The following is a 26,418-nucleotide window of genomic DNA, read 5'->3' as shown; positions in this document are numbered from 1 at the left end:
TCTTAGATTTTTGAATGAGGACAAAGTTGTGCTTTCTGACTAAATGCTCTGAGTAGCCCTGTGGCTTGGTGTTACTTCTAACATTAAATGGCTGAGTTTCACAGCTTGTTACAAAAGGCCTTGGGGCGTACTTGGTTTTCTGGATGGTTTGATCAAAGATGATGGAACCAGGCAGGCTAAGGGGTCAAGGAGTTTTAGAAAGAGATCCTCTTGAAAAATAACTCAGTGATCTTTTTGAGTTGGAGAGATAAGTTGTTTCTGATTGATCTGAGGCCAGGGGTATGGGTGGTTCTTGCTTATTGAGTGCACTGAACGTGGATTGATGTGAGTAGGGTTAAAAGGCTGTGTGGGTTAGCACTTGTTGAAAGTGTTTTCTGAAGTTTGAATGGGTTAAACAGTGCTACTGGTATCTCTTGATTATTTATTTATTTATTTTTATTTTGGAATATCACCTACCAAAGTAAATGTGTATGTAGGAGATGGATATGTTTGCATTCTGTATGACTGGTAGTTACACCAGCAATGTGTATCTTGTTTACAGAGCAGTCACAGACCAGACCTCAGGAGCTGACTCATTGCTGTTTTGTAAGCAGGGTTCGCCTTTCTTTCATGTGATTCTGCATTTTTCCATTCCCCAGTCCATGGCAATTTAGATCTTCCTTAAGTGTGCTGGTGTCAGAAAGCCTGCTTCCTAGCACAGAGCCTCATCCTGTCTACATGATTTGCACTAAGCCTGATTGATACCAGCAAACCTAATATTTGGTTGTTTCATTTCTTTATAGATGTGCTTTTGTCGGGTTGTGCTCCAAGGGCATTTTCCGTGTAGCTGTGTAACACGATGGTTAAGAAATAACTATTAATCATTTGGGGGGGGGGGGGGGTATTGTATTTAGTTTGTTACTGCTATAGTCTTCTGTGGGCTTGTTTTCAGCTTTCCCTACACAATGATTGCAACTTTTTGTCTTTCAGACTAAATGACTTGTTCGAGATGTATTTTATGTGGGCTGTTGTGCTGGAATACTATGGGAGGGTGGGACTGGGAAAGATGGAAGGAATGGGGGGGGACATGGCTCTGTACAACTTGAGCGTTCAAGTTGCAATTTCTGGTGTGCAGCACACCTTGAATTATGGCACTGGAGTCTACTGACTTTCAAAACCACTGACACTTATTCTTATGCTGTGGTAACACTTTATTTACAATAGTACAGGTATTTTCCTATAATTTGTAGTAACTATTTATTGCTTTCTTTTACTTGGTTCAGTTCACTTATTTTTTTTTTACTGGCAGCTTAGGAGAAGTTAAGGTGCCAGAAATCTTCAGCTCTGTCATCTTTTTGTTTAACTAAGAGCTTTTCTTTAAATAGCTGTGCACAAATGTGTAAATCAAGCTCCCAACAGGTCTGCTACCTGCAATTCATGTAGCTTTGCTAGAGCAAAGTAAGAAGGCCTAATTGTTTTAAGTGATGTTACTGCAGAGCTTGCGTGCATGCAAAACTGATGAGTGTCATGTGAATTTCACATTACTTCTGTATGATTGAAATTGAGAACATCAATGTGGGTTGCCAGTGGAGATATTCCCAGGGAAGCTATACATGAGAGACGAGAGGAGAGAACCCAACAGAGATGTACTTATTTACTTATTTATTCCTGTTCCTTCTGCTCCACTGTAGCTACAGCAGTAGGGAAAAATGGAAGCCATTCGGATGGAAAAAGGGTGGAGTGATACCACTTTTCCTGATAGTAGCCTTGAGGCTGTGGAGAGAGGAGAAACTATAGGAAGCTTTTCATTTCCTGGGAGGAGTTTCGCATCTGGCACTGATAAGTGGGACGACGATAGGAAGGCATCAGGCTGTAGAAAGGCAGCACCTTCCCGTAGTGGCTGGACTTCGGTCTGGGTGTTCCTGCAGGAAACTCCACCCTCTCATTCCCTATCTGTCTGGTATGTTTTCTAAGCCTTGATGCTGTTCTCTTGTTATTGCTGGCAAAGAAACTCGGTGTGTGTGGGAGATATGCAAATGTATTGCAACGTTCTGATATAATTTTAGCGTAGGAAAAGCAAGCTCAGTACATAGGTGTCTCCAACTGAGCTCCAGTCATACAGCTGAGTTTACAAAATAGAGCTACTAACTCTGAAAAAGGTTTAGGTAGATGTGGAGTGTAGGATCAAGCTCTTAATTCTGTAAACATAAAAAGCAACTCCTGTCAAGTCGTGTTTCCATAAAGCTTAAATTCCTTTACAGACAATTGGAACTGTCTGCGTGAGTAAAAGAATGGATTATTTAATGGCATGTTATTGAGGATTTCTGGTGATGTGAATTTTCTCATTGCTTCCAGTACATGCCAACACCAGGAGCGTACTGCTTTTGCTGTCAATAACTGAGGCAAGCCTTGTCTTCTTTTGTTTCTCTCAATATAAAAATTCTAAGTATTGGTTTTCCTTTTTTTTTTTTTTTAATATTATTTTTAGGGTCAGTGAGAAGATGATCTTTCCATGGGAGAGAGAAATGAACCTCCTAAAATGCTTTCTCATACACAGGTTTAAGTATTGCTCTCAGGAGGGTGATGCACCACTGGAATTGCTATCTTCTCATAATAGTGTAGACTTTGGTAAAGAAAATAGATGAATCACTGTAGAGATTTGATGGCTGAAAGGGTTGATTAATAATTAATTTAAAAGCAAAAAGACCTTTCCTTTGTGTCCCAGATTTCAGCCACTCAGAAGATTCTCACATGTAGTTTAGCATTTGAGTGCTGTGGACATGTTTGTTTTGATGGCCTTCCCTAAACTGCAAATGCTGTTTTTTTTCCTTTGCTTTTATTTATGCATTATTTATAAAGATATAAATGTCAAATTCATTCTGAGTGTTTCTATGAGGTTACGACACCTTGAAAGAGCCAGTTTGACACCCATTATTTTTAGTGTGAGTATGAAGGCTTATTCTACTTGTTTCATAATCTTTCTGGGTGGCACTGGCATACTGGTTGCTTCCTGGATAAGTGTAGTCCTGTTTTTCAGTGTTCACCTGCTCTTGCATGCGGTTTCATTTGCTTTTCCTCACCAAACAGATGTTTTGTCAGGTTTGTGTTGAGCTGGACTCCAACGGGAAAGCCTAGGTCTCTATGCTGGATTTGTGGTAAAACTGGGGAACTCTGCAGACTGCAGCATCACCCTGACAGGATGACTGGAAACTGGCCCTTTGAATTCAGTTAAATTAGCTTAAGTAATCTTGATTTCACTTTTTCAACTGCAGTGGGCCTAAGACAAGCGGTCAATCCAAACCAATTCATCAAAGGACAGAAGCTTCAGCATCCTTTTGAAATCCTTTCAGATGTACTCAGAGTGCTTCTGCCCCAGGCAACCTTTGATTTGAGGTACTCATGTGACTGATCCTAGAAGAGGCAGTAAGCTGAGCTTTGTCTTTCTTTTAATTATTAGTTGTCCTGTGCTGGGCATTTTTGATACAAAATATTGAATATCTTGTATGCATAGTGAACGTAGGTGAAGGTGTTTGTTTGCTAATGGTGTACAACAGAAACACTCCCCAACTTTCTTTCACTTCTACTTATCTATAAATGTAAATAATGAATTAAAATCTGTAATAATTTTAATTTGGGTTGTTGCTATCATTCATAATTTACACCTAAAATGCTTTGTAAAATTCAGTTCAACAGTTCCTCTTGTCATTAAATCCTCAATTATGTCCTGGCTATAGTCTTCTGAGCTCACTCTTTTAAAAAGGGGGATGGCTGTCAGATATTTGGCAGTGAGATGTAGCTACAACCTTCTGGTGTTGGTATTTATGACAGTGCATCTTGTCAGATACACAGGGTGCAGCAACTTCTCAAGGCCTGAGTCTGTGAAGAGCTGTCTAGATCTTCTGGCTTGCAGAATGAGAGACACTTCAGCCTGCTTTAACCGTGAACTTCAATTTACCTTAGTCAGAAGTTAAGATTTAGTTGAAATGCCAGATGAATTCTTCATAACGTGCATTATGTTTCATACAGCATTACCATGAGTAAGGTGAAAAGGAAGGGGAGAAGGTGCAAGACTGCTTTGCAAGCATAGCATTAGAGTTCAACTCCAGTTTGGTAAGAGCAATTGTTTTGTCCCAGTGATAAACAACAGCTTGCCTTGATACAAAGTAAAAAAGGAGTTGTGTTGAATGGAATGGAGGTGGGAAAGACGAAGGGATCTTAGCTGCAGGGAATGATTCTCAATTTTATCTATGAAACTAGAACTTGAATGCCTTTGTGGGTAAATGCCATGTGCAGGGCTGAGCAGATGTTCACCCGCTGAGTCTCAGAGGGAGGGCAGGGGAACAGTGTGCTTTTCGGGGTTCTGGGAAGCACTGGATAACTTCTTGGTTTCACAAAGATAAAACTTGTTCTGGCAACAGAACAGTCAGGGAAATTTGGCAAGAGTGGGAGGGCAGAAGGATGTGTGTGACAGGGCCGTTTTTACATTGTGAAAGGAAGAAGCAAGATCTGGAATTCACAGCCTGACATTTCTGAATGTGTAAAGTAAGCCAAAGGAAGCTGGTGGGTGCTGACCCAGAGCTGATTTGCTCTCGTTTGTCAAGTGATGTGGACAGGAGGACAGCAAAGAAGCATTGGGCTCTGCTTGAATTTAAGGGGCAGCTAATGGTGTGAGGGCACTGCTCAGTAGGAAACATCACAAGGTGCCCTGGGCTGCTCTGGGTGCTGGCATCTGAGGCCAGCAGTGCTGTGCTGTTGGGCTCAGTTCGCAGCTCCAGAGCTGTGTCTCTGCTGTTGGAAATGTCTGAATGCAGAGAAGGCCCTAAACAGTCATAGTTGCAATTACATTTTTTTTTTTCCTGTGGGATCAGCTCGGAACCCCTGGAAAAATGAGATGGGGGATGCAGGCTGACTTGTGTCCCTTCCAGACCTTAATTTCTCCTGCCTGCAGACTTGCCTGTGGGGAGAGATGTGTGGCTTGAGCAGTTGGATGGCAAGGGGATCCTGTGACAAAGGGGTGGATCTGGCTGCCAAATCTCCCCTAGAAAGTGGGCCCCACCAGAGGAGCTTACCTGGAATGCTTAGTCCGCAGAGTGCAAAGCAAGAGTTAACATTACAAAAGTAATTGCACAAGCAATACTTTTGCATTACATTTTGGTAATTTTTATAACAATTTATCTCCTAATTATTTCACTCGTGAATAGGTAGTATGTGAGAGTTTATTTGTTTTTAATGAACTGCAAATAGTTGGCTCCTGTAAGTTTTCAAGGCTGGCTCCAAGAACGTTACTTGTCACGTGGAGTCACATGAAGAAAGAAATCCCAGACAGTAAGCCTGCCTGTGTTATCTAAGGGCTTGCCTTTCTCCTATTCTTGTCAGAATTGTTGCAGTTGCAGTGATGAGAAGCCTCTTTTGATGATCATTCAGCCTGACTGCTCTTGTATGTTTTGGTGATGGGGGTAACAAAGCCTGTGACTTTATCCAGGAAAAAATAATACTCTAAAATATTCCTTCGACTTTTCTAATGGAATAATTTTTCACCATATATTTGTGTTAATAGCAGTTGACTTCTAGTTAACAAATACAGTGCCCTATGAAAATAATTGGTTATTAGGATTGGATCGGCTCCCGTGGTGCCCTTAGTGCTGTAGCTTTTGCTGGCTAGCTGTGACTTTGCTCATGTGCACAGCAGAGTTGTTTACATGCTTGGAATATGCTAGAGGCAAGGAGAAAGGAACGGCCTTAATGTGATGCAGCTAGATGCTCTGTGGGGGAGGCCTCAGCTGTTTGTAACAGGATCAAATGTTGATCAGTGTTTTGGGAAGAATGAGGTTACTGTTTATTAGAAAACTTAAGAATAATATATTACATCTTTTCCAGCCATCCTTAAAACCATGTATTTCTGATCCAGTCGAGGAACGTGGCACTCTCCTGTATTTTTGAACTCTGAGTGTCAGTGGTGTGCAGTAGAAGCATCTATCCAAACCACTCCTGTTTGGCTTTGGCTGCCTCTCGAGGCCACCTTTGGTACAGAAACAAGGAGGTTTTCTTTTATGAAAAGCCCAGTGATTGCGGTTGTGGAACACTGTGACTACTGTTGGGTTTGTTTTAAAGGCAGCTGTGAGGATGTATTGGCTCTATAGAATAAGAAAATGGCTATTCCAGCATCAAGCCATCAAGGTGAGAAAATGGCTTATCCCTTATTGCAAAGTATAAAAGCTGTAAGGAGAAGACGGAAGAAACAGCTCGAGAAGACTGGAGAAAACAGCTGAAAACCTCCTCCTCTCCCTCCAGAGCTATTTTTTGTCAGTGACAAAACTGTGGGATGAGCAAAGCTGATTTGTATCTGCAGCAGGTCGTGGCTGTGATCTGAAAACGTATCCCCAGGAAAAACAGCAAGTGCCTGTCTGCGTGGGAGGGAGCACACCAAGTCGAGCTGGCTGGCTCTGAACCTGTAGTTCCTGTCTGCTCTGCTTTCTGCTATCTTCCAGGTGATGCTTAAAATTTCCCAATAAGGGCTTTAAATCACACTGCGTTCTGTGCTAGGCTGTTCACAGCCCATCAGCTGTTGGGTGGCAAGCTGGGCTTTCAACAGGGCGGGTTGTGAGAGGAAGGAGTTGAGGGATGCAGCTTTCAGGGAAGGGGTGGGGATGGGAAGGGAAGGAATGGAGAAATCTTGGAAAACTGTGTCAGAATTAGAGGCTTCTAGAACTAAGGCTAGGTGCCTGCTGGAAAGCCCTTCTCTAAAACAAACCTGGCAAATACAGAGTGTTGTGCTCATTTACCACAGTTCAAGCTCGTGTTTATGGTTGTGTGGTTTCTTGCATTCTTAGGCTGGTTTGGTGTTGAACCAGCAACATGGTGCATTGTGTTGTCTGGGCCCATCTCCCAGGGGAGGTATTTTGAATGGTTACTCCCCAGTAAATCCAGTGTGTGGTTCTGGAGTTAAGGGCTTGCCTTCACATGCCATTGAGAGATGATTCAAGTCAGCCCAAGGTGTGAATTTCACATGGATTGCTTTACATCCGAGGCAGAATAATTGAGAGAGTGACTCTGAGTCTGAACAAGAACCCATGAAGAGGGTCTGAAGCAGTTTAACTGATCCATTTTTTAATTTATATGCTTTTTGTCTCTTAAGAAGTAATCCAAAGTACTTTGCACAGACAAAGCCTCAAAGTGGATTATGTTACACAGGAAGGCTGCTCGTAAGGATTTGGGAAGGTTTATGTGGACGTAGAAGCATTACCACTCAAGAATAGTACTTACATTTTAAAGGCACTCTGTTCTTTCGTCTGAATTTAATATTCAGGCAACTCCTCCTGGCTCAGCTAACCTTAAGCAGAAATTATGAGAGGAATGTGGACTGACTTCAGTCTTTGCAACAGACCTTTGAAACATTGTTATGACTTCTTAAAACCATCATTAACTGTGTGATTACTGAGAGTTTCTCTTCAAACTTCCAGTTCTTGTGTTGAATCTTTATTAGTGAGTAGAATGCTGGGTTCCTATGAGAGTTTCTGAGGTGATGGACAAGAGGATAGAGGAAGCTCGAGAAGTAAAAACCCTCTTGGACTCCCAGCCCGAGCTGAGATCTTTGTAATCCCTCAGAAAGATTTTTAGATATCTGGACAGTAGAAGAAGGCTGAAAGTTTTGGTATTGCGCTTTTGCCAATGTGCATAGTTATGTTTGCCTTCAAGCCTGAGAAAAGGGGAAGGTGGAATCCAGCACAGAGAGTGTGCGCTTCACAGCCTGAGCTGTCTGAGCAGACTGATGGCTTTGAATGCTTGCTGCCTAACGTTGGGGTCATTTGTTGCAGAAGGTACGGACAGGGCTCTCCATTTTGCTTATCAGTGTACCTCTGCAGTCTCTTTTCCCTTCCTTTGCCTTCTCTTCCCTTCTGCTGCTTTAATAGGAAGGGTAAAAGGCTGAAGTACTGAATGAATTTTTCCTTTGTCATTTTTGGTTGTTTAAAATAAGCTGTGGTGTCTGTGCAGCAGCACCTAGGTTATTTCCTTTTTGGCTGCTGAGTGTAGGCAATTGCTAAACATCATAATGAATTTCTGCTCTAACTAAATGCTTATAGGTAGGTGCTTATAGGTGTCATGTGGCGTTCTGGATTACGTGGAGAAGTCCATGCGTGCTGCAGTGCAGAATTATCTCTATAGATTATCGGCATGCTTTAGGATTTATTGGATATGAATAGTTAGCATATTTATTTAAATCAAGTTATGCTGGAGACTGGAAGGTTCTGAGTGTTTTTCCTACTATAGTGGCAATTACAAAACCAAATGTTGTGGTTTCCTTGCTGAATATATTAGGTTTTATTGCCCTATTAAAGACTTGGTCCTAGAGGCTAAGGAGTGATTCGGTACTCAGGTTTAATCCACTGCATGTGCAAATCGGGGTAGAGGGTGGATGCTTCTCCCTTGGGCAGATGAGGAATATTTCATCTACACACAGAGTGTGTGTGCTTTGTGTTGCCTTTCTTCTCCACTGAGACTACTGCGCAGTAGTTTCTGTGGTAGCCCTGCTCTGGGAATAGGACTGAGGCCAGTTCCTTTTGCATCGTTCATCAGAAAAGCAGCAGATGGCTGATAGTGTGCATAAGCTTTTAACCGGGTCAGGCTGGTTAAGAAGGGCCTGAATGTGTGCATTGTCCACGTTGGTTGACTCATCAAATTGGTGACTTGCTGAATGCCTTACCTTTACAGTTAAAGAACAGGACAAACAAATACAGATATATATTTTTTCCCAATTTTCTTTTTGTAGGTATCTGAAGTCCATCAAACACAGAGTTGCCTCCCTTTGTGCATTCTTGTTGGTTTTGCCTTGTTACTCCCAACCTACTTATGTACAGCATTGATAAACAGAAGCAACCCCAAGGAAATGTACATTTGATGCCTCAAAAGAGCATAGCTGTCATAAAGTTGAACTTAGCGAATGTTATTGTAGGAAGAAAAGTGTGAATGGAAAACAGCGATCTCTGAGAGTACTTGAAATGGCCAAAAACTGAAATTCTGATTCAAGAAAAGAGAAGGGAAAAAAACCCCAACCAACGAGGCTAACAGCCCTCTTGCTTCTGGGCACAGCTAGACATTTCAAAACAAAATGCGACAATGAAGGGGACAATGGATACATGAGAATCAATGAACATTAGAAATTAGTAAGTCAGGGACTTAACTCTGCTTCTATTTTACATTTTAAGCATTAGGAAACATAATTCAAGTCACTAGATGAAGATAACGAAACAGATCGTGCAAGAAAAAAAATCTTTTAATAGTCCTTTGTATTTATGAAGGTGCAGAATGTGATATCGTGTCATTCTAACAGAAGATGAGTTTCTTTAAATCCATCATAAGGATTTGATATTCTAGGGATAGATGTGCAAATCAGCAGTGCTGTAACTCAGCTGTTAAAAATAGTGTACTGAAAGGTTTCTGGGCCTGCAGACAACAATCTTTTAATAACTGTTGACACAGAAGGTCTTAAAATTAAGTGTCAGAGTAGAGAAGGGTGACACCCCAGAGGGTGGGTGACTGTGTTAGCTGTATTCCAGACAGGCTGACGTTAATCCTCATCAAGGTACTGGAAAAGTTCAAGTGGTGTTCAGTTGATTTAAAAAAAAAAAAAAAAAACAAAACAAACAAACAAAAAACCCACAACATTATACAGTCTAATGCCAGTCTATATCACTTCATGGGAAACACATCTTAGTGACATGCTGGAAACCAGATTTGACTTGGGAAAGGGATTTGCGTGAGATGTAATACAGCTACACCTTCCAAGGCTGTGTGATGCAGCTGCAGGGAGGTGGTCCTTCCCTTGCAGGCCACTGCTGCTTCCTGCTTCCTTCCTTCTGCTACCTGTAGTTCCCTTCAGCAGCAGCAGCTGGGGTAGCCAGCTCAGACTTCAGTGTCCCCCTCCGAGGCTCCTGTCCAGGCACGTTAGTGCTATGTGCTGTTGCAGAAGTAAATGAATTAAGAACTGACTAACTGGCATTTAACAGTTAGTCACTGGTGGTGAATCATTATCAAATGTGAATGCTTCCAGAAATCTGTTTTAAGGGGTTGAAATGAGGCAAAAGTCTATTGAATTTTTTCATCCTGTGTCTGGAGACAGGACAGGGTCTGTGCTGATACAGCAAGCAGGTCTTGTTGTGGTAGGCAGTGGCGTAAGTGAGGACAAGGCTGTTTATTCAGAGGATTTAGCACTGTGGGCATGCGAGTGAGTAGGAGCAATGGGCAACTGGAGATGGGAGCAGTGCTGGAGTTGTGTATGATTCTGGAGTTGGAGCAGCTTCTTTTTACAGAGCGCTGGAACAGGCTGCCCAGGGAGGTTGTGGAATCGCCTTCTCCAGAGATATTTAAAATCCACCTGGATGCTTTCCCGTTGGGAAAGCAGGTGGTTGGAGCTAGATGATCTCCAGAGTCTCTTCCAACCTCTACAATTCTGTGATTCTGTGGAAGTGTTACGTTAGGCACACAAAGCTTGGTGTACAGCTTTATTTAGTCTTTCGGGCTAAATGCAGCAATAATGAGAGTGCAGTGGTCTCTGTTGTCCCCTTGGCTTCAGTAATTCATAAATAGAACTGTAACAAACCTGATAAGCAAGATGTTCCTCATATGCTGAAACAACTGAGCACCAGCTGTCATTGCTTGGTAGTATATATTGCATACATTATTAATACATGTGAAGCATATGCATGGATGGTGCCTCCAGGAGGTCTTCTGTTAGGTGTTCTGAGAGCCATGGAAGAAACTGTGGTCCACAAGTGATTGTGAAGTTTCTTAACCGTGTGGTATGGCATCTTATGGACTCTTACACTGCAAAGTAATTCCTGTCTGCAAGGTGGATGAGCTTGTGTGCAACAGTGTGTGAGCCGTGCTCTGCTGCACCTGGAGCTGGTCTTACATATAACCAAGTTTGGTATCTTTGTGCTGCTCTTCTCTTGCGAGATAGTATGTCTGATCTTTCTGCTTCTCCTGTTGGAGAAGAGTGACAGAGACAAGTAGAATGAATGGAATATGTGTAGTGGGAGGCCTTTGAGTAATGAGATTATAGACAACAGATTTTTTTTTTGTTTTGTTCCAAGTTTTTTCCCATAGTGGATGATTAACCTCTGGACCTCTCTGCCACATTGTATCATTATGGGTAGGAGTTAATTTGATCCTAGAAAGGATTGGAGATCTTGGAGAATGAAATTGCGAATTTCTGTGAGTAATGTGAATTTATAAATTCTTGTTTTCAGGTTTAAAAACAACTGGCAACAATGGGGTCTAACATAGTGGACAGATTATAACTGTTTACTAGGAAACTTATTTCACTGTAACATCTGTTTCTAGCTACTTCCAACAACAGGAACTGGTGATTCAGAGATCTGTTTCTAAATTTAATGAGAAGGAGCACAATGGTGGCTTCAGGAGCACTGAGGGTGTGTGTATGAAGAGGAGCTGGTGATAAAGGCAGAACTCACCCTGCATGAAATGTGTCATTGTGCCTCTGACTGCAGGCACAGATGCTGATACACAAACAGGATACTTGTGTCAGAGTAACAAACTGGTTCTGAGCATCCAACTTTTTGGTGATAGTACTGTATAGCGTTGCTCCATTGTATTTAAAGTAATTGATCCACAGAAAAAATGCACAGTCTTTATTTTGGAGATTGATGTCTTTACAAGTGAACGAAGGAAAGGGAGTGAAGCAACAAGATTTAAGATGTGGAAGGAAGAAGGCCTGGCTGTGGTTTTTGATAAGCAAAACTCTCCAGTTTCCATTATTAGCTGCCTCCTGCATTTGCTTTGGAGAAAGCTTCTGTCTTTTCGTAAACGGAGTTACAAATGTTTCCAGCTTCATTGCTCTACCTTTTTTTTCCCTTTATTTTTCCTCCCAGGGGTGCATGCAGGCACGCACACACACAACCATAGCTTTGATTATGACAGTTGCATCTGGTAGCTACTAATGGGCAGAAAACCTTGGCAGGCAGGTATAGGGACAGGCATAATGCCTTGTAAGGGTTTAAAATTTCAGCAAATGCAGGATATCAACTCTCCAGCCTTTCTGTCTTACGAGGTAGGAATGATTATTTTGTGGTTGTGCCATTCCTGGCCCAAATATGGGATCCGTGAGAGGACTTGCTTTGACAGTCTGTGCAAGGATGAAATAAACAGCTTAGTAGCGATACCTCCTTGGGCTGCCTGTCTAGCTTGGAATGGTACCCCTCTGGCAAAGCGATCAAGCAGAGAAGACGGAACTTTGAACAGAGGGAAATACAGTGTTAAAGTCGTAGATGCTCTGAAAGGCAGCATCAAGAATCTTAGGCTGAGTGTGATGTTTTGTGGCTCTTATATTTCTCCCTGTGTACAGTCACTCTGACACAAGTTAAATTCTTTGTTGTAGAAAACTCTAAATATTTTGAAATGCCAAGTCTGAAGCACAAATGATATGCTGGAGCAAAAGACTCCTGTGGGATTTTTTTTATGAGATGGATTTTATTTGTTTAATGGGTTTTCAGTAGTTGTTCAGTACGTGCTATTGTATTGCTTGCGTGATGTCTTACAGTGTCACTGGTTTGATCTGGACTGTGATGACTGCATAAATTGCATCATTTGCTAACTGTGGAAAGATGACTGGATCCAAGAGTGTTTGTGTGTGCGTGTATTTTATAGTGTAATTGTAAATTGTAAATTAAAGATCTTCGGTTAATGCCAAAGATGAGCGGTATTCATAGTTCTTGGTGTTCTTGTCTACCCACGGGAGTTCCAAGAGTTGAAGGAGATCACAGAGGAAGCTGAAGTTGCTTTTGTACTTTGCTTGTGAGCCGGAAGTAATGAAATAAGTTATGTAGTCTTAAGACGTCCTGAAAATCGAGACTTTTAAGTGATCTTTGGTCTTCTACCGAGGAACATGCTTCTGGCATTCTGGGTTTGTGTATTAGAAGAAAGAAAACACTAGAAATCTCTTGGCTCTAATTTAAAGAGAAATAACTGTACTTTGCTACTATATGTTGGCCATGTTGGTTTCTAGCATATGGTTGTGGTAATCCCTAGTTTTATACCATGTGGTTTTCAGTGACTTAAATTACTAGGAAGAAATAGTTTGGCCTGTGCTGATCAGTGAGATGGTGTTACATTTGGCTGGGAGACTTTGTCTAGGAGCTGGAGGATCAGGCCTGTGGCCTCTTGTGGCTTTGACAGTGACAGCTGTCTCAGGGCTGGCTGGTGGCTATAGCCTTGGTGTAACAGGAGAATCTGAGTTTACGCTGATGGTCCCTTGCTGACCTTTGCCTTCCTCAATAGAGTTATAGGGCTGCTAATTGTAAAACTTAAATGCAAGCTCAGCACTGAAAGCTTGAATTTTTCATGTTAAGCCTATGGTTTTGCTCATTGCAATAAAACTGTCATTTTGATTCTGTATTATACAGTGAGGGGGTACAGGGATTTTTCTTCAGATCTCTGTTCAAATTGCAGCTATTCACAAGCAGCAACTCAGAAGAAAGAGGTCATTGTATGTAACTGGCTAATTTCAAATGTGCCATCATCACACTTCTTTTTGTGTGTGTTGGCTGAAGACAGTAAAGATTACTTAATAAATGACTCATGATAGCATTATTACTCTTATTTATATAACTAAGATCCTGTAGTGTAAGTCTGTTGGCATTTACTTTCACGAGAGTTCTGACGTTTGGTGGGGGTTTTGTTTTTGTTTTAAAGCCACTTCACGATTACTCATTTTGTTTGTACTTTTTTTTTGTATGTATACAGCCAACTGTATAGGGATGGAAATAAAGCTTTATTACAATCTATCTATCTTAATTTGACAAAACAAGCATCAATGAATGGGGCCTGCTTCAGCACGTAAGCCTAAGGGCTGAGAGCTCTTATTCCCAAATTAAGCAAAAGTGGAAACCTCATCTATGCTCTCTGCTTGGAAAGCATGGCTGCAGCCCATGAGGTCCTTGTGCTGCTGAAAATTATATGCAGCGCTTCACATAGCTAGATAAAGGGTTCTGGTGTGGATGGGAGTGAGTGAGCACTGTTGCAGGCTTACTATTGAACCATGGGGAACATACTGATGTGAGGAAGAGTTTCTAGCTGTAAAGTGTGTGTGTGTGTAAGTAGCAGAATTTTCTACTAGGTTACGTCCTGCAATGATATCTTTGCTAAATCACTTCATGAAACAGAGTCACATTATAAGGAGTAATTCCAGCACACTGCTAACACTTTTAAACTCTTTTTGAATGTCTTAATTTGTGAGTTCTCCGGTGGTCAAAATGTCACTAATATAGAAGATAAAAGGATTTTGTTTCTAGCCCATGGCATAGACTTAAAAGGTTCTTCCTTTTACAGTCAGTCAAGCTTGAAACTATTGCCTCCCTCAATCATCCTGATGTTGTACAGTGTGAAATCTGGTGCAATTCAACTGAACTTTTGGGCTGTAATCTTTTGGAGGCAGGATACTTGGATTGCACAATGTATAGCCTTGATACAGAATAGGAAATTGAATCTTTTATACAGTGTAAGTATTAACTACTAGCAGAGTGTAGATGTTTGTCTAAAAGTTACGATTTTTTGTTTGATTACCAAGGAACTCTGGCTGAGACCTGGGCTGAGCCCTACAAAAAGGGGGTAGGAGAAGGAGCACAGAGCACACAATGCCATTATTGTGAAAGGTAGTGGCATCTGATGCTTGGTATGATGAGACAGAGAGGGGACGCCCCTCGTGAGTCAGGAAGAGGGTTGCCATAAAGGTCTGTTATATAAAGAATGTTTTAACCCATTAACCGGTAACTCTGACTCTCATGTCAGAGCAAGCAACACAGCAAGCCAGGAGGCCTGTTTTGGGACAAGGCTTCAACTTTTCACTAAACCTAAAGAAAGATGCTTGTCTGACTGCTAACTAGCTTTTCCCTTTCTCCACTTCATACCAAGAATAGCAGCCATACCATGCCTGCTTATATGTGGTGAACAAAATCCAACTTTGGTATTCCTCTAAAGGCACTGTGGTCCAGAATCAGTTCACTGTGGACATGAATGTGGCTGTGTCTGTGTGCAAAAAAAAACCCTGCAGCTTGCAGAAGAGATTGAACCTTCCTGCCAGTATCCCATTGCATGTTGTTACCATGTGACAGATGGCAGCAGAGGGGCACTCTGACAAAATGGCGTCTAACGTGGAAGTGCATATGAAACAAAGGTGTGTAATTGAGTTCCTCCGTGTGGGAAAAATGGCACCCACTGACATTCCTTGATGCTTACTGAACATTTATGAAGACCAAACAGTGAATATGAGTGCAGTGAGGCAGTGAGTGTTGTGTTTCAGCAGTGGTGGTAACAATGTGAAAGACAAGCCATGTTCTGGGTGGCTGTGCATAGCTGTCGCACTACAAAATGAAGAGCATCTTGCTCAGCTCATCGTGTGAATCAGCAGGTTACAACCAGGGAACTGTGTATGGAGCTGAATTTTGACTTCAGTGCGTTGGAAACGATAGTGGCAACGTTGGAATATTACAAAGTTTGCACTAGGTGGGTCCCACGAATATTCACACAGAAACAGGAAGAATACTGTGTGCAAGTTTGACAGGCCCTGTTGAACCAATGTGAAGTTGAATGTGACAGTTCCTTGGATCGCACCATTACTGGTATTGAGATGTGATGTTGCCACTGCAAGCTGGAGTCAAAATGGCAATCTGTGGAGTGGTGATGTGTGAATTCCCCACTGAAGAAAAATTTCAAGACATAGGTCTCAGTGGGTAAAGTGATGTGTTCTGTCTTTTGGGATAGGAAAGGGGTGATCCTTCTGGATTTCCTGGAACTTGGATAAACCATCATCTCTGACTGCTACGTCACAATACTGACCAAGCTGAAGGCTCAAACTTCCAGTGTCAGGCCAGATAAGAAGACAACCTTTTCTTTACATCACAATAATGCCAGGCTCCATATCAATCTGAAGACCATAAAGCACATTGCCTGTCTTGTCTGGACTGTCCTACCACACCCACCACGTGGTCTGGATTTGTTGCCCTCTGGCTTCTGTCTGATCAGGCTGATGAAGGATAGACTGTGTGGGCAACATTTTCTCAGCAACAGTGCTGTCATAGCAACTGTGAAACAATGGGTCACTTCCGCTGGTGCAGATTTTTACTAGCATGGCATGCAAGCTCTTGTTCATTGCTGGCAAAGTTGCATAGTTAACGGTGGTGACTGTGTTGAAAAATAATGTCTTGTAGCTGAGAATTTGTTCTATCAAATAATGTTATTGTGCTCTTTGCTGTAGTTTCCATGGAAATAAGTAGGAAGCATTGCTTTTAGAGCAACCTATGTGTATATATACATGCATACATATGAAAAAAAAAGATGTATATGTTCTTGTTCAAAGACAGGTTGTTGCAGAACTTTGGAATAAATGAAATGGATGGTTTTGTTCATGGTTTGGTTTGGCCATGACAAATCCTAAGCTCTCAACTGGTGATTATGGGAATGTAGTCGTATGTATATTACTGCAGTACACCTGCATTCATAGGCAGCCATCCGGGTGTGCAGAGGAGATAGCAGCAACATATAAATAAAGCAACTAGCTGGTCGTCGTGATGTGCTTCACTAGATTCATGTTAAAACAGTGCCAGTCAAACATAAGAAATAGATCTGGTGGTATCTAAGGCTACATGAATGATGTGATTGAGGTCACTGTATGGGCACTTTATGGCCATTTGGTGTTTACTTTTTGTTGAGTTACTGATTTTAGATGCCAACAGAGCGCTGAAGTAACCCCTGCGTATCTCCTGATAATTGCAGGCTGCCTCCAGGCTATCTTGTGCTAAGTGAGGTACAAGGCTGTGCCACCCCACCACTTGGGGAGCATTGGGTATGATTGTGTGCCTGTGGCACAGAGCTGCATCAGGGGAGGGTCAGGCTGGATGTTCGTAAAAGGTTTTTCACCTCCACCAGGATGGTTCGGCACTGGGACAGGCTCCACAGGGCAGTGGTTGTGGCACCAGCTGCCAGAGTTCAAGAAGTGTTTGGACAGTGCTCTCAGACATAAGGTTTGATGTTTGGATGGAGTCAGGAGTTGGACTCAATGGTCCTTGTGGTTGCCTTCCAACTTGGGATATCCTATGATTATGGTACACGATTCTAGAAATACTGCTGGAAGTGAAGTTATAGAGCAGTTTTTCTTAGGACAAGTCCCAGGCTGTCACCTTGCACAGGACACGAGACCAACAAGAGGCTGGTGGCACCTCTTGCATTATGCCTGGTGGGAGGCACAGTCAGAGCCAGGACTCCAAGATAAGCAGTAAGGTACTTCCACAAGCACAGGCCTTCTGCCTTTACCCTGCTTTCTGAAATCTTGGCATGCTGATGGAAGGGCTAGAAGATGATTTAAAAGACGAGAACCTTTCTTCCAGCTCAGTGTGATGCTAATGCTGCATAGTGAGCTTGCCTTGCTGTGTACTCAAGCTTGCTCAGAGCCTTCTGGGCCCGCTGAGAAAGTTACCTGGTTTGGCTGTGTATGGTAACAGTGGCAACAACAAAAACCTGACTAATGTGTTTTCCTCCAGCAAGAGGACTACTTTCCCTTTATTTCACGAGCAGCTGGGGAGCGGCAGTTGTGCTGCTATACAGGATGAGTGACTTGCCAAAACTAGTTCAGGAGTCGAGCACCTGGGGTGAGGGGGAAGCATTGCCTGCAGAAAATGAAGAGCCGCATCAGTGACCTGATTTGCCCATTTGGCCAGCCAACCAGCTTACACATCAGTTGTAGGAGTCAGTCAGTGGGATGGTGTGTGACTGGATGGCTGTGAAGGCGGCTGCCGAGGTTATTTGCACGTGTGGCCATGGCTGCGTTAATGGTGGCAAGGTGCTAAGGACAGGAAAAGAATCAGGAGTTGTGGTGGGGCATCTTTTCCAGGAGGCATGTACTTTGTGCTTCCAGTTGTGCTGGGCTGAGCAGGTAGATGGATGTTGGGCTGGAGCAGGAGTGAGTTTTACCCACAGATTAGCTAGAATCACGTTTCTACTTTCTGTATTTTCATTTTGGTTATTTGGAGTTAAACTGAAGTACGTACTCAAAGTTTTGTTGTCCTTGATACAGCAGAAGCAACTGAAAAAGGTAAGTTTCAAGAGTTGTTACGCTTAATGCCTTTTTCTTGAGATAGCATCATCCTCAAACCAGTAGAAAGGAGGGTGGCTAAGTATAGAGAAAAGTTGTAGCTATAAACAGATTTGTCTGGATAATAATGTTAAGCCTTTTCAAAGATAGTGCATTAAATATTAAGTTTGACTTTATTTTTAATAACGCTGTTATTCCACTTTTTCTGGAAGCCTGATGGGTTTTTGTTTTCTCGCTTTGAATTTTACAGCCTTGAACGTGCTTGTCATCGCCTAACAAATAATCACTTTTAGATTGTGAGACTTCTGGGGCAAGGGTTGTCTGCCCGCTCGCTGCTGGAGAGCCCTCGGTGCAGAGGTTACAATTCCAGCTGGAGCGTTTGGGTCAAACCATAATATAAACTTAGCAATAGTAAATATTTAAATTGGAGGCTGAATGGGTATGTTGGTGCTGGTGATTGGCAGCAGGCAACGCAATTGAGCTTTACTAAACCCTTTTGCAGAGCTGGAAGCTCGCTTGTAGGTATGCTGCAGTCTCAAGAAAGACAGTCTACAAGTCCTTTGGAACATTTCTTTCTGTTTTTAATGCCACATTTTGAATGGGATTTGAAGAAAATCTGGCATGAAAAGAAAGGAGGTGATCTGAATCCATTAGCAGAATTTCAAAGTGATGGCCTCCAGGTGATGTGTGGTAGTGTAATTCCTTTTTTTTATGCTTAAGTACTGAGACTGAAGTACACGCCCTGAACCAAACAATTATGGGACTAAATGGACTTAAGTAAATAGCTTACCTCTTACAGAAAGGAGCTTAAGTTTAGTTGAGGGAAAAGAAATATAGTAATCTTAAATCTCTTGGAGGATAAATGGAGCTGAAGGCATTTTGTCCTGGCATGAAACCACTGAAGTTTCAGCTATTGGAAGCCTGGCAGGAATGTGGAGACATTAATAAGTCACAATTCATCTCTTGTTAAAGCTCTTACATGAGAAATCACCGTTACCCATATGACTGATACGTCTGAAGCACAGAAGATTTATTTGCTTGAAGTGCAGGTAGGGATGGAGCAGCCTATCTGCTGCTGTCGGGTGTCTGCCTGGGGGACAGGATGGGGGACATGGGGTGGGGGGAGGAGGGTCAGAGGCTGCTCAGTGGTTGTCCAGAGTGCTTTCTGTGACGTGGCTTTACAGCTACTCCTCAGCTTGAGTGAGGAAGTTGCTTCTCCCAAGGGAGAGAAGAAGCTGCGTGATGTTTAAGTAGGAATATAGTTTGAATTTTGTCCTGTTAGATGTGCTTTCGTATCCTGGTTCTCAGCTGAGCTGGCACACCTTCGTACAGATCTTGGCAGGAGCAGAGGAACTCTGATACACGAGTAGGAGGCTGGTGTTACGTGCAGCTTTTTGTGTCACTGAGTGCTTTTGTGTCTGTGTGTTTTAATTTGTCTTTGTTTCATTTTTTTTAGTTTAATTTAAGCGTGACCCTCTCCTGCCTAAATTCTAGATAATGAAAGTGCCGGTGTGGGCACTTTAACTACAGTATTTCGTGTGTGCAAATCATACATGAAAGTTCTGTTTAATATGTAAACTGGTGAGAGTCACAGTGTTTGCTCTTCTGTCTGCAGAGATGAACCAGCTTAGGTAGGCAACATTGGACTCGGTGCTTTCGTTAAAGGAACTTTTTGTCTGCTCTTGGCTCTGGGTCTCTGTGAAGGTGCTGTAAATGTTTTAGTGCAAGGTCACCGGCACATCCATTAGAAGTAAAAAGAAGGAAAGTATTCATTCAAAATAACTGGTGTTAGTTACTCAGTAAACCTGCTTTCATTCTGATGGAAATGTGGTTTGGAAACTAAGTAAACCTAGACTCCTAAGTGCTGTGTGGAGGGGTTGCTCCTCTCTGAAGAGGGGCTTTTAAAGCCTGCAGCAACATGAACATCAGTGATGCATTTTGTTTTCTTTGGTAGACATTCCTTCCCATTCTTTCTGTATGTTTTGGGTGTGTAGTTAAAGGTACTAATATCTTCTGTAGTAAGATTTGTATCTTCACAGACTGTGGCTTAAAATCACCAAAGGAGCAACTCAATGCCAAGTTTAATTTCTTACAGCTTTTGAAGTTGCCCCACTTCCTAGTGAAATCCAGAACAAGATGAGACAGACTGGCAGTGTGTGTGTGGCTGTAAACCAGAAAAGAGTATTTTTCAGAGGAATTGGATGAGTCACGGAGTGCTGTTTCTACCTGACATCAAGCAATTTTATATAACAGTCTTTGTACCCACAAGGACATACATATGTAAAAGCAAACTTAACGTATTGATTTGTTTTGTCTTTCAGATTTCCAAGCTAAAAATAAGATTTCATTATAATTTTTTGTCTTTTTCTCTCCCCATTCTTTTAGTGACTTTTTTTTTGTGACTAAAAGCAGTCTGTAGGGACTGAAATCACCAGATGTGCTTTTATTTTGGTGTAGTTTGCTTCCGCATCTTGATAAATTCCCAAAATGCTCTGGCCAGTAGAAGCACCAGATGTTTGCTGTGTTCCTGTGCTTCTGTTGGTGATCAGGAAAACACTGCAGAAACATCACTGACAAAATACAAGGACAGTCAATTTTGAAAGGACAAAGGAATTAAACATTTAACACTGAAGTGCAAGCAGCCGTTACGGTCTGTGTTGTGTAACTGTTATGTTTTATGTCCATTCCGCATGGGTTAAATCAAAACTTTCAATTGCATTCGAGTAGAAGTGCTTTGTGCGCACAAAACTCACAGTTTAACACAAGTTAAGCTGTCTTGTTGGGATTACTGGCTTGGCTATGTGTTAGAAATTCTGTGAACTGAGATAGGAAGTGTCTCCTCACTGTTCTTGTTCTTAGGTAAAAGAGAAAATCATAGAATCACTCAGGTTGGAAAGGACCTCAAAGATCATCAAGTCCAACCGCAGCCTAACTGTGGTACCCTAACTCTAACAGCCCTCTGCTAAATCATATCTCTGAGCACCACATTCAAATGGCTCTTAAACACGTCCAGGGATGGTGACTCAACCACCTCCCTGGGGAGCCTATTCCAGTGTTTAACCACCCTTTCTGTAAAGAAGTGTTTCCTAACGTCCAACCTAAACTTACCTTGGTGCAACTTGAGGTCATTTCCCCTCGCCACCTGTCACCAGTGAGAAGAGACCTACCCCGCTCTCACTGTAAGCACCTTTCAGGTACTGGAAGAGAGTAATAAGGTCTCCCCTCAGCCTCCTCTTCCCCAGACTAAACAGCCCCAGCTCCCTCAGCCTCTCCTCATAGGGCTGATTTTCCAAGCCCTTCACTAGCCTCGTTGCCCTTCTCTGGACCTGCTCCAGTACCTCCATGTCCTTCTTGTGCTGAGGTGCCCAAAACTGAACACAGTACTCGAGGTGAGGCCTCACCAGTGCCGAGTAGAGGAGCAGGATGACTTCCCTAGTCCTGCTCACCACACCATTCCTGATACAAGCCAGAATGCCATTGGCCTTCTTGGCCACCTGGGCACATTGCTGGCTCATATTTAGCCGACTGTCCATCAGTACACCAAGGTCCCTTTCCATCAGGCAGCTTTCCAGCCACACCTCCTCAAGCCTGTAGGGTTGCCTGGGGTTGTTGTGACTAAAATGCAGGACCCGACACTTGGCCCTATTGAAACCCTGCTTATCTGTCACTGTCACCATCACTAGTGATGTATGTGCCTTGGGTAAAAGGAGGGTGGAATTACCAGATGTCCTTTTTTCTTTTGCATCTTGCTGAGTTCCTGATGTCATGTGAGTAGTGGTGCTTCTAGCAGCAAGCTAGGTTTGGTGCAGGTGTGTACAGCTATGCTAAGGCATGGTTTTGCGTTCATCTTCAAGGTCCATTTGTTACTCTGCTCTAAGGGTTCTATAGACAATTGTATACTGCAGATGATTCATGTTCTCCATTAGAGAAGAAATTGCCTATCAAAGTTCTGTGTGCTCATGGGCTGTTGCTTGCAGTCATGAAAAGCATAAGTTCCTGCTGGGTCCAGCCTCCACTGATCAGTTCTCCTGGATTCCTGCCTGTAGCCCTGCTAGGTTGCTTGTTGTAGAATGGTGGAGTGCATGTGATTGTCAGACCTGAACTGTATCACAACTTGTGGCAAGCTCTTCACTGGCTATGCACAGGGATGCTCGAGGACCACTCATTGTCTGCTTGTTTCCTTTTCCTGGCTCCTCTCTCAGACCCGTTGTGGTTTCTGATGCTACTAACGTGTGAGCAAGGAGCTCAATGTTGCTGGACGTTCACCTTGGGATCTCTCTGAGCTTTTCAAGGTCAGAAACTGACTAGTCATATTCTGGAAGAGGCTAAGCCCCTCACCTGCATCCTGAAGCCTTGGGATAAATGTGACTAAAAACTTAAGCTTGCACTTTTGGTCAGAACAGCCCCTCTCATAGAAGACTTGTTCAGGAATAGCACAGCAGGCTGAGTGGGAAGTGGTTTCCACAGAGCACAGAAAAGGAACGGAACTCACATGTGGCAATTGCGAATTTAATTGTGTTAATGGCCTTTGAGTGCTTTTAGGAACTACTCAGCAGTGCAGTGTTGGACTTCCGTCTTGAAAGTCATCCTTAAACAGACCTGGTGATTTATGGCAAGGAAAGACTGAGGTATGAATTGCGAGTTTATTGTTAGGGAAATTATGGCTGCTAATACTGCTTTTTAAATACCACGTTGATTACAAAACCATCTGTGTAGGAGTGATGTATAGCACTAGACTTCCAAAGAGCTGATAAACAAGGAAGATCGAGTGTAAACACTTAAATAGCAGCATCCAAAAGTAGGTTAGAGTGTTATACAACCAGCTTTGAAAGGCAGATTTTTTGAAAATTAAAAAAATCCCCCCCAAAAACATATTTTTGTAAATGGGTACTAATTTGAAACTAGTTCTGTAATGTGAGGATCTTATTTCTGTCTCCAGCATACTGAAGCCTAACACATGTATGTGCAGCCTAAGAGGAGTTGTGTTTTGTTACTTGTTCATTTACTGAATTACTGTTAATCTGGTCAATGTTTTATATAAAAATGATGATTTCCACTTGGGGAATTTATTTACAGTGTTTTACAGTATTTACAGAGAGGTGATATATTCTGTTTCAGTCAAAGTCCAAAATTATAACTGTGGGATGAAGGAGCGGAGGGTTTTCTTGTTCTTTTATTTCTCGATGTGTTTGAATGGTGCTAATCCATCCTCCTCCTTCTTAATCATGCAACTATCAAATAACAGCAATGTATTTTTCCATACGTGTGAGTGTATATATCTTATACATCTAAAAGGCATTGTGAAACTCTTGTTATGTTGTTGGAAATCTCCTTTGCCTTTGCATTCTCCTTATTCAGTTATCACTAATGGTGCATGCAGAGCATCATGTGGTACACCATCTCTGAAGTTATATCTTTGGGTTGAAGTACTGTTAGTTTTAAGTCACAGTACTCTTCCCATAACAATTTGCTTAGCCTAAAGTGTAGAATGGATAACCAGAGTGGATGCTATATATGTCTGTATGTGCAGGATACATTTGTTTAGTTCCTTGTGTGAGGCATTACTTTATGAAGACTCTGAGGCTCCTTCCACTTGCCTCTGTGAGATGAAAAGACGGGATGGTGCCATGATGGTGGTGGTTGCAGCTTGCTGTGGGTTGGCTGGTGCTCGCTGCCCCTGGCTGGAGGCAGTTCATACTGTGTTCATAGCACATCCAGGCCCAACTGGCTGTCTTCGTAGGATACTGCAGAAGTAGAAAGGCAAAGGAAGAAGGAATGGTTGGTAGGAAGAGAGTAAAATATACAGAGGAAATAAGTGGAGCTCTATGGTGACTTGATCAAAAGCAAGAAAGCAAAGCCTTTCAGTTATGGGAAAACTTTTCCTCTCCAAAATTTCCTGTGGGAAGGAAGCAAATGATTTTGGACAGGGCACTATTTTTTCTTTACAACTTTAAGTGTGTTGGTTTTGTTTTGTTATTTTTATTATTATTATTATTCTTAAGGAATTCTTGACCAGTTGTGGTGACAAAGCTCATTCAAGAATCTTCTTGTTTCTTGAGACAAAGTGCTCTTGTTCAGAGTCTTGGGAACCTGAGAGTGAAACAGGAGGTTTATGTGTTGTGATTCTGTTTTTATTTGTTTGTTTTAACTTTGAAAACTTTAAATATGCTCTTAAAACAGGAGGGCCAGTGAATTACAGGGTCAGACAGATGAAGTTTTATCAGTAAGTACAGGAAGAAGTAGGATGTAAATAAACATTAGAGTGACATACCAATCTGCTGCTTCCTTTTCCTCTAATTTCTGTATTTAAGCTAAAATATTTCTTAGGAAATAACCCCAATACATTCACTTTGTATTTCAGATTTTATAGTCTGAATTAAGTTAGAAAAATGCAACAGGTTAATCACATTCTGAGCTCTATTATAGCTTTTGCTTATGGTTAATGAAAGTCTAACTTACGAACTTCATTGTCACCCTTGCTGATTTAACTTAGCATGTAAGATAGAACAATTGTATTGTGATTGTCAGTTCTCATTGCAGTTGCTTCTTTCTGTAATACATTTATAGAGTTCCAAACTAAACAAGGTGGTTTTAGTTTTAGAGCTCAATATTGTTTTAGCAGTGGAAAGGGAGATAGCATTTCTCTGCTTTGAGAATTTACGTTTTTCCTCCTTAGGAGGTAGGAAGAAGAAGTTGCACTTAGAGCAGTTATATTAGCATGTATCAAAGAAATATTTTCTAGAGAGGAACGCCCCAGTGGCTGGCTGGAGGTATTGGATCAGGAGCTAGAGGAGGCTAATGTTATCCTAGAGAGTCATCCAGGTTACAGAACTGGAGACAAAGGGTTTTGGAGAAAAGATTATTCTGCTTAAATTAGAAGTCGTCTTTATTTTGTGTAGCTGTGCAGCCCTGCGTATTGTACTGTAACAGGCTTGAGTTAAAATTTGTTCCAATACTGAGCTAATGTGCTATTTTAAGAGGAGACTGTGTCCCCACATTCCATATTGGAAATTGAAAGCTTCCTCTCTCCAGGAACCACAGTTTGGGTCTAGATCTCTGTCTTCTGCTGATGCTCAAGGTCAGTTCGGTGCCTTGTGAGTCACGAAGATATTTTTTTACTGTGAAAAAAATCAGACATTTCATCTGCATAGTACTTACTGAGTTGCCTGCTTACAGTTTTTGCACTGATGTTGTGAATGGAGCCCACAGTGGCCTTGAGGGGAGAAGACACAGGACAGTGAGTCACAGCTCATGCAGTCAACCGCAGGCTCAGATTTCCAACAGTTTTCCTCTTACTAAGCTATGCCATCCCTACGGCTGGTCATGAAACCCCAGCCCCAGTGTAACACCCATGAAAGGAGGTAAAACTTAACAATGAAAATACTTCATATCAAATCCAAGGAATACTCCAGTCAGCAAGCTTGAAGAACAGGTAATAAAAACTTAGAATAGTCTGAATTCAGTGTTGGCATAAGGAAAGCCCCAAAAAATGGAACTGTATTGGATCCGTTGTTCTGAGTACCTCTTAATATTTTGACTTTTCCTGGGCATCTGCAAGTGTAAAACAAAAATTAACTTTTGTGGTTAGTATTGCAGTAAAATTAAAAGAGAAATAAATATAATGATGGATTCAAGGGAGAAAATAATGAAGTTGTTTACACCTTGTCAGTCAGAACGTGCCTTTGGCCTGTGTGTAGGCTTACAGTTTGCATTCTGTTTTTAAAGGCTCAGAGCACGTGACTATTTTAGATGTGTGGAGGGAAACCAGTTCTCAGTTCCCGGAGTTGATTTTGCTAACTACAGAATACTCTGTCTTTTCTGCGATGCACACAGTTTTAGGCAGTAATACCACATAGGATATTTCTAATGTCTTTTGTAACTGAAAATCTCTACCCACAGAACTATTTTGACGTCAGTAACTTGAAAGAGAATATATGCTCAGAGCAATGGATATGGTGCTTCTGAGTGTAAAGCTCCTATTACATCACGCTGACTACAGCCCCACAAAGAGGATGGCAAAAGCTCTAACCTTTTTTTGAAATAGTTTTGTGTACAACAGAGGTCTGACAGAGGTGACTTTTAGCTTTAGCTTTTTTAAATTACTCTTCCAGTTCTTCCTAATTCTAGATGAAACCACTTTGTACTTTCTTGTTTCCTCTTCATTGCTTTGGCTGCTTGGAGCACACAAAGGTGCAGTGGTTGGGTTGTAGTGCTTTAAGCCAGATGTTCTCATGGCATAAGGGAAAAAAAGTCACTTCCATTTGGTGAGAGGAATTCCTGTAGTCAGCAAGCATGACTGGTCCTCTCTGTGTTGGCACTGCATTCTCGTGTTGATGCAT

General features: G+C 42.0%; 1 protein-coding gene across 9 annotated transcripts in view; it reads left to right on the top strand.

The window, feature by feature from the left end:
* Window positions 1–26,418, top strand: part of LRRC8D (leucine rich repeat containing 8 family member D) — a 49,036-nt gene that overhangs the window by 14,983 nt on the left and 7,635 nt on the right. The window contains exon 1 of one of the 9 annotated variants that reach the window (XM_015290660.4): window positions 1,847–1,939. The exons of 4 other annotated variants lie outside the window; for them this stretch is intronic. The gene's annotated coding sequence lies outside the window, so the exon portion shown is untranslated. Of the gene's footprint in view, window positions 1–1,846; window positions 6,468–10,376; window positions 11,191–11,924; window positions 18,080–18,593; window positions 19,129–26,418 lie in introns of those variants that run through there. 4 more of the 9 variants (XM_046944615.1, XM_046944614.1, XM_046944616.1 and 1 more) reach the window with 4 other exon arrangements.

The sequence above is a fragment of the Gallus gallus genome, chromosome 8, assembly GCF_016699485.2.
Source record: "Gallus gallus isolate bGalGal1 chromosome 8, bGalGal1.mat.broiler.GRCg7b, whole genome shotgun sequence".
Classification (NCBI taxonomy): domain Eukaryota; kingdom Metazoa; phylum Chordata; class Aves; order Galliformes; family Phasianidae; genus Gallus; species Gallus gallus.
Note: the sequence above shows the minus strand (reverse complement) of the source record. Positions and strands in the feature narration are given on the sequence as shown.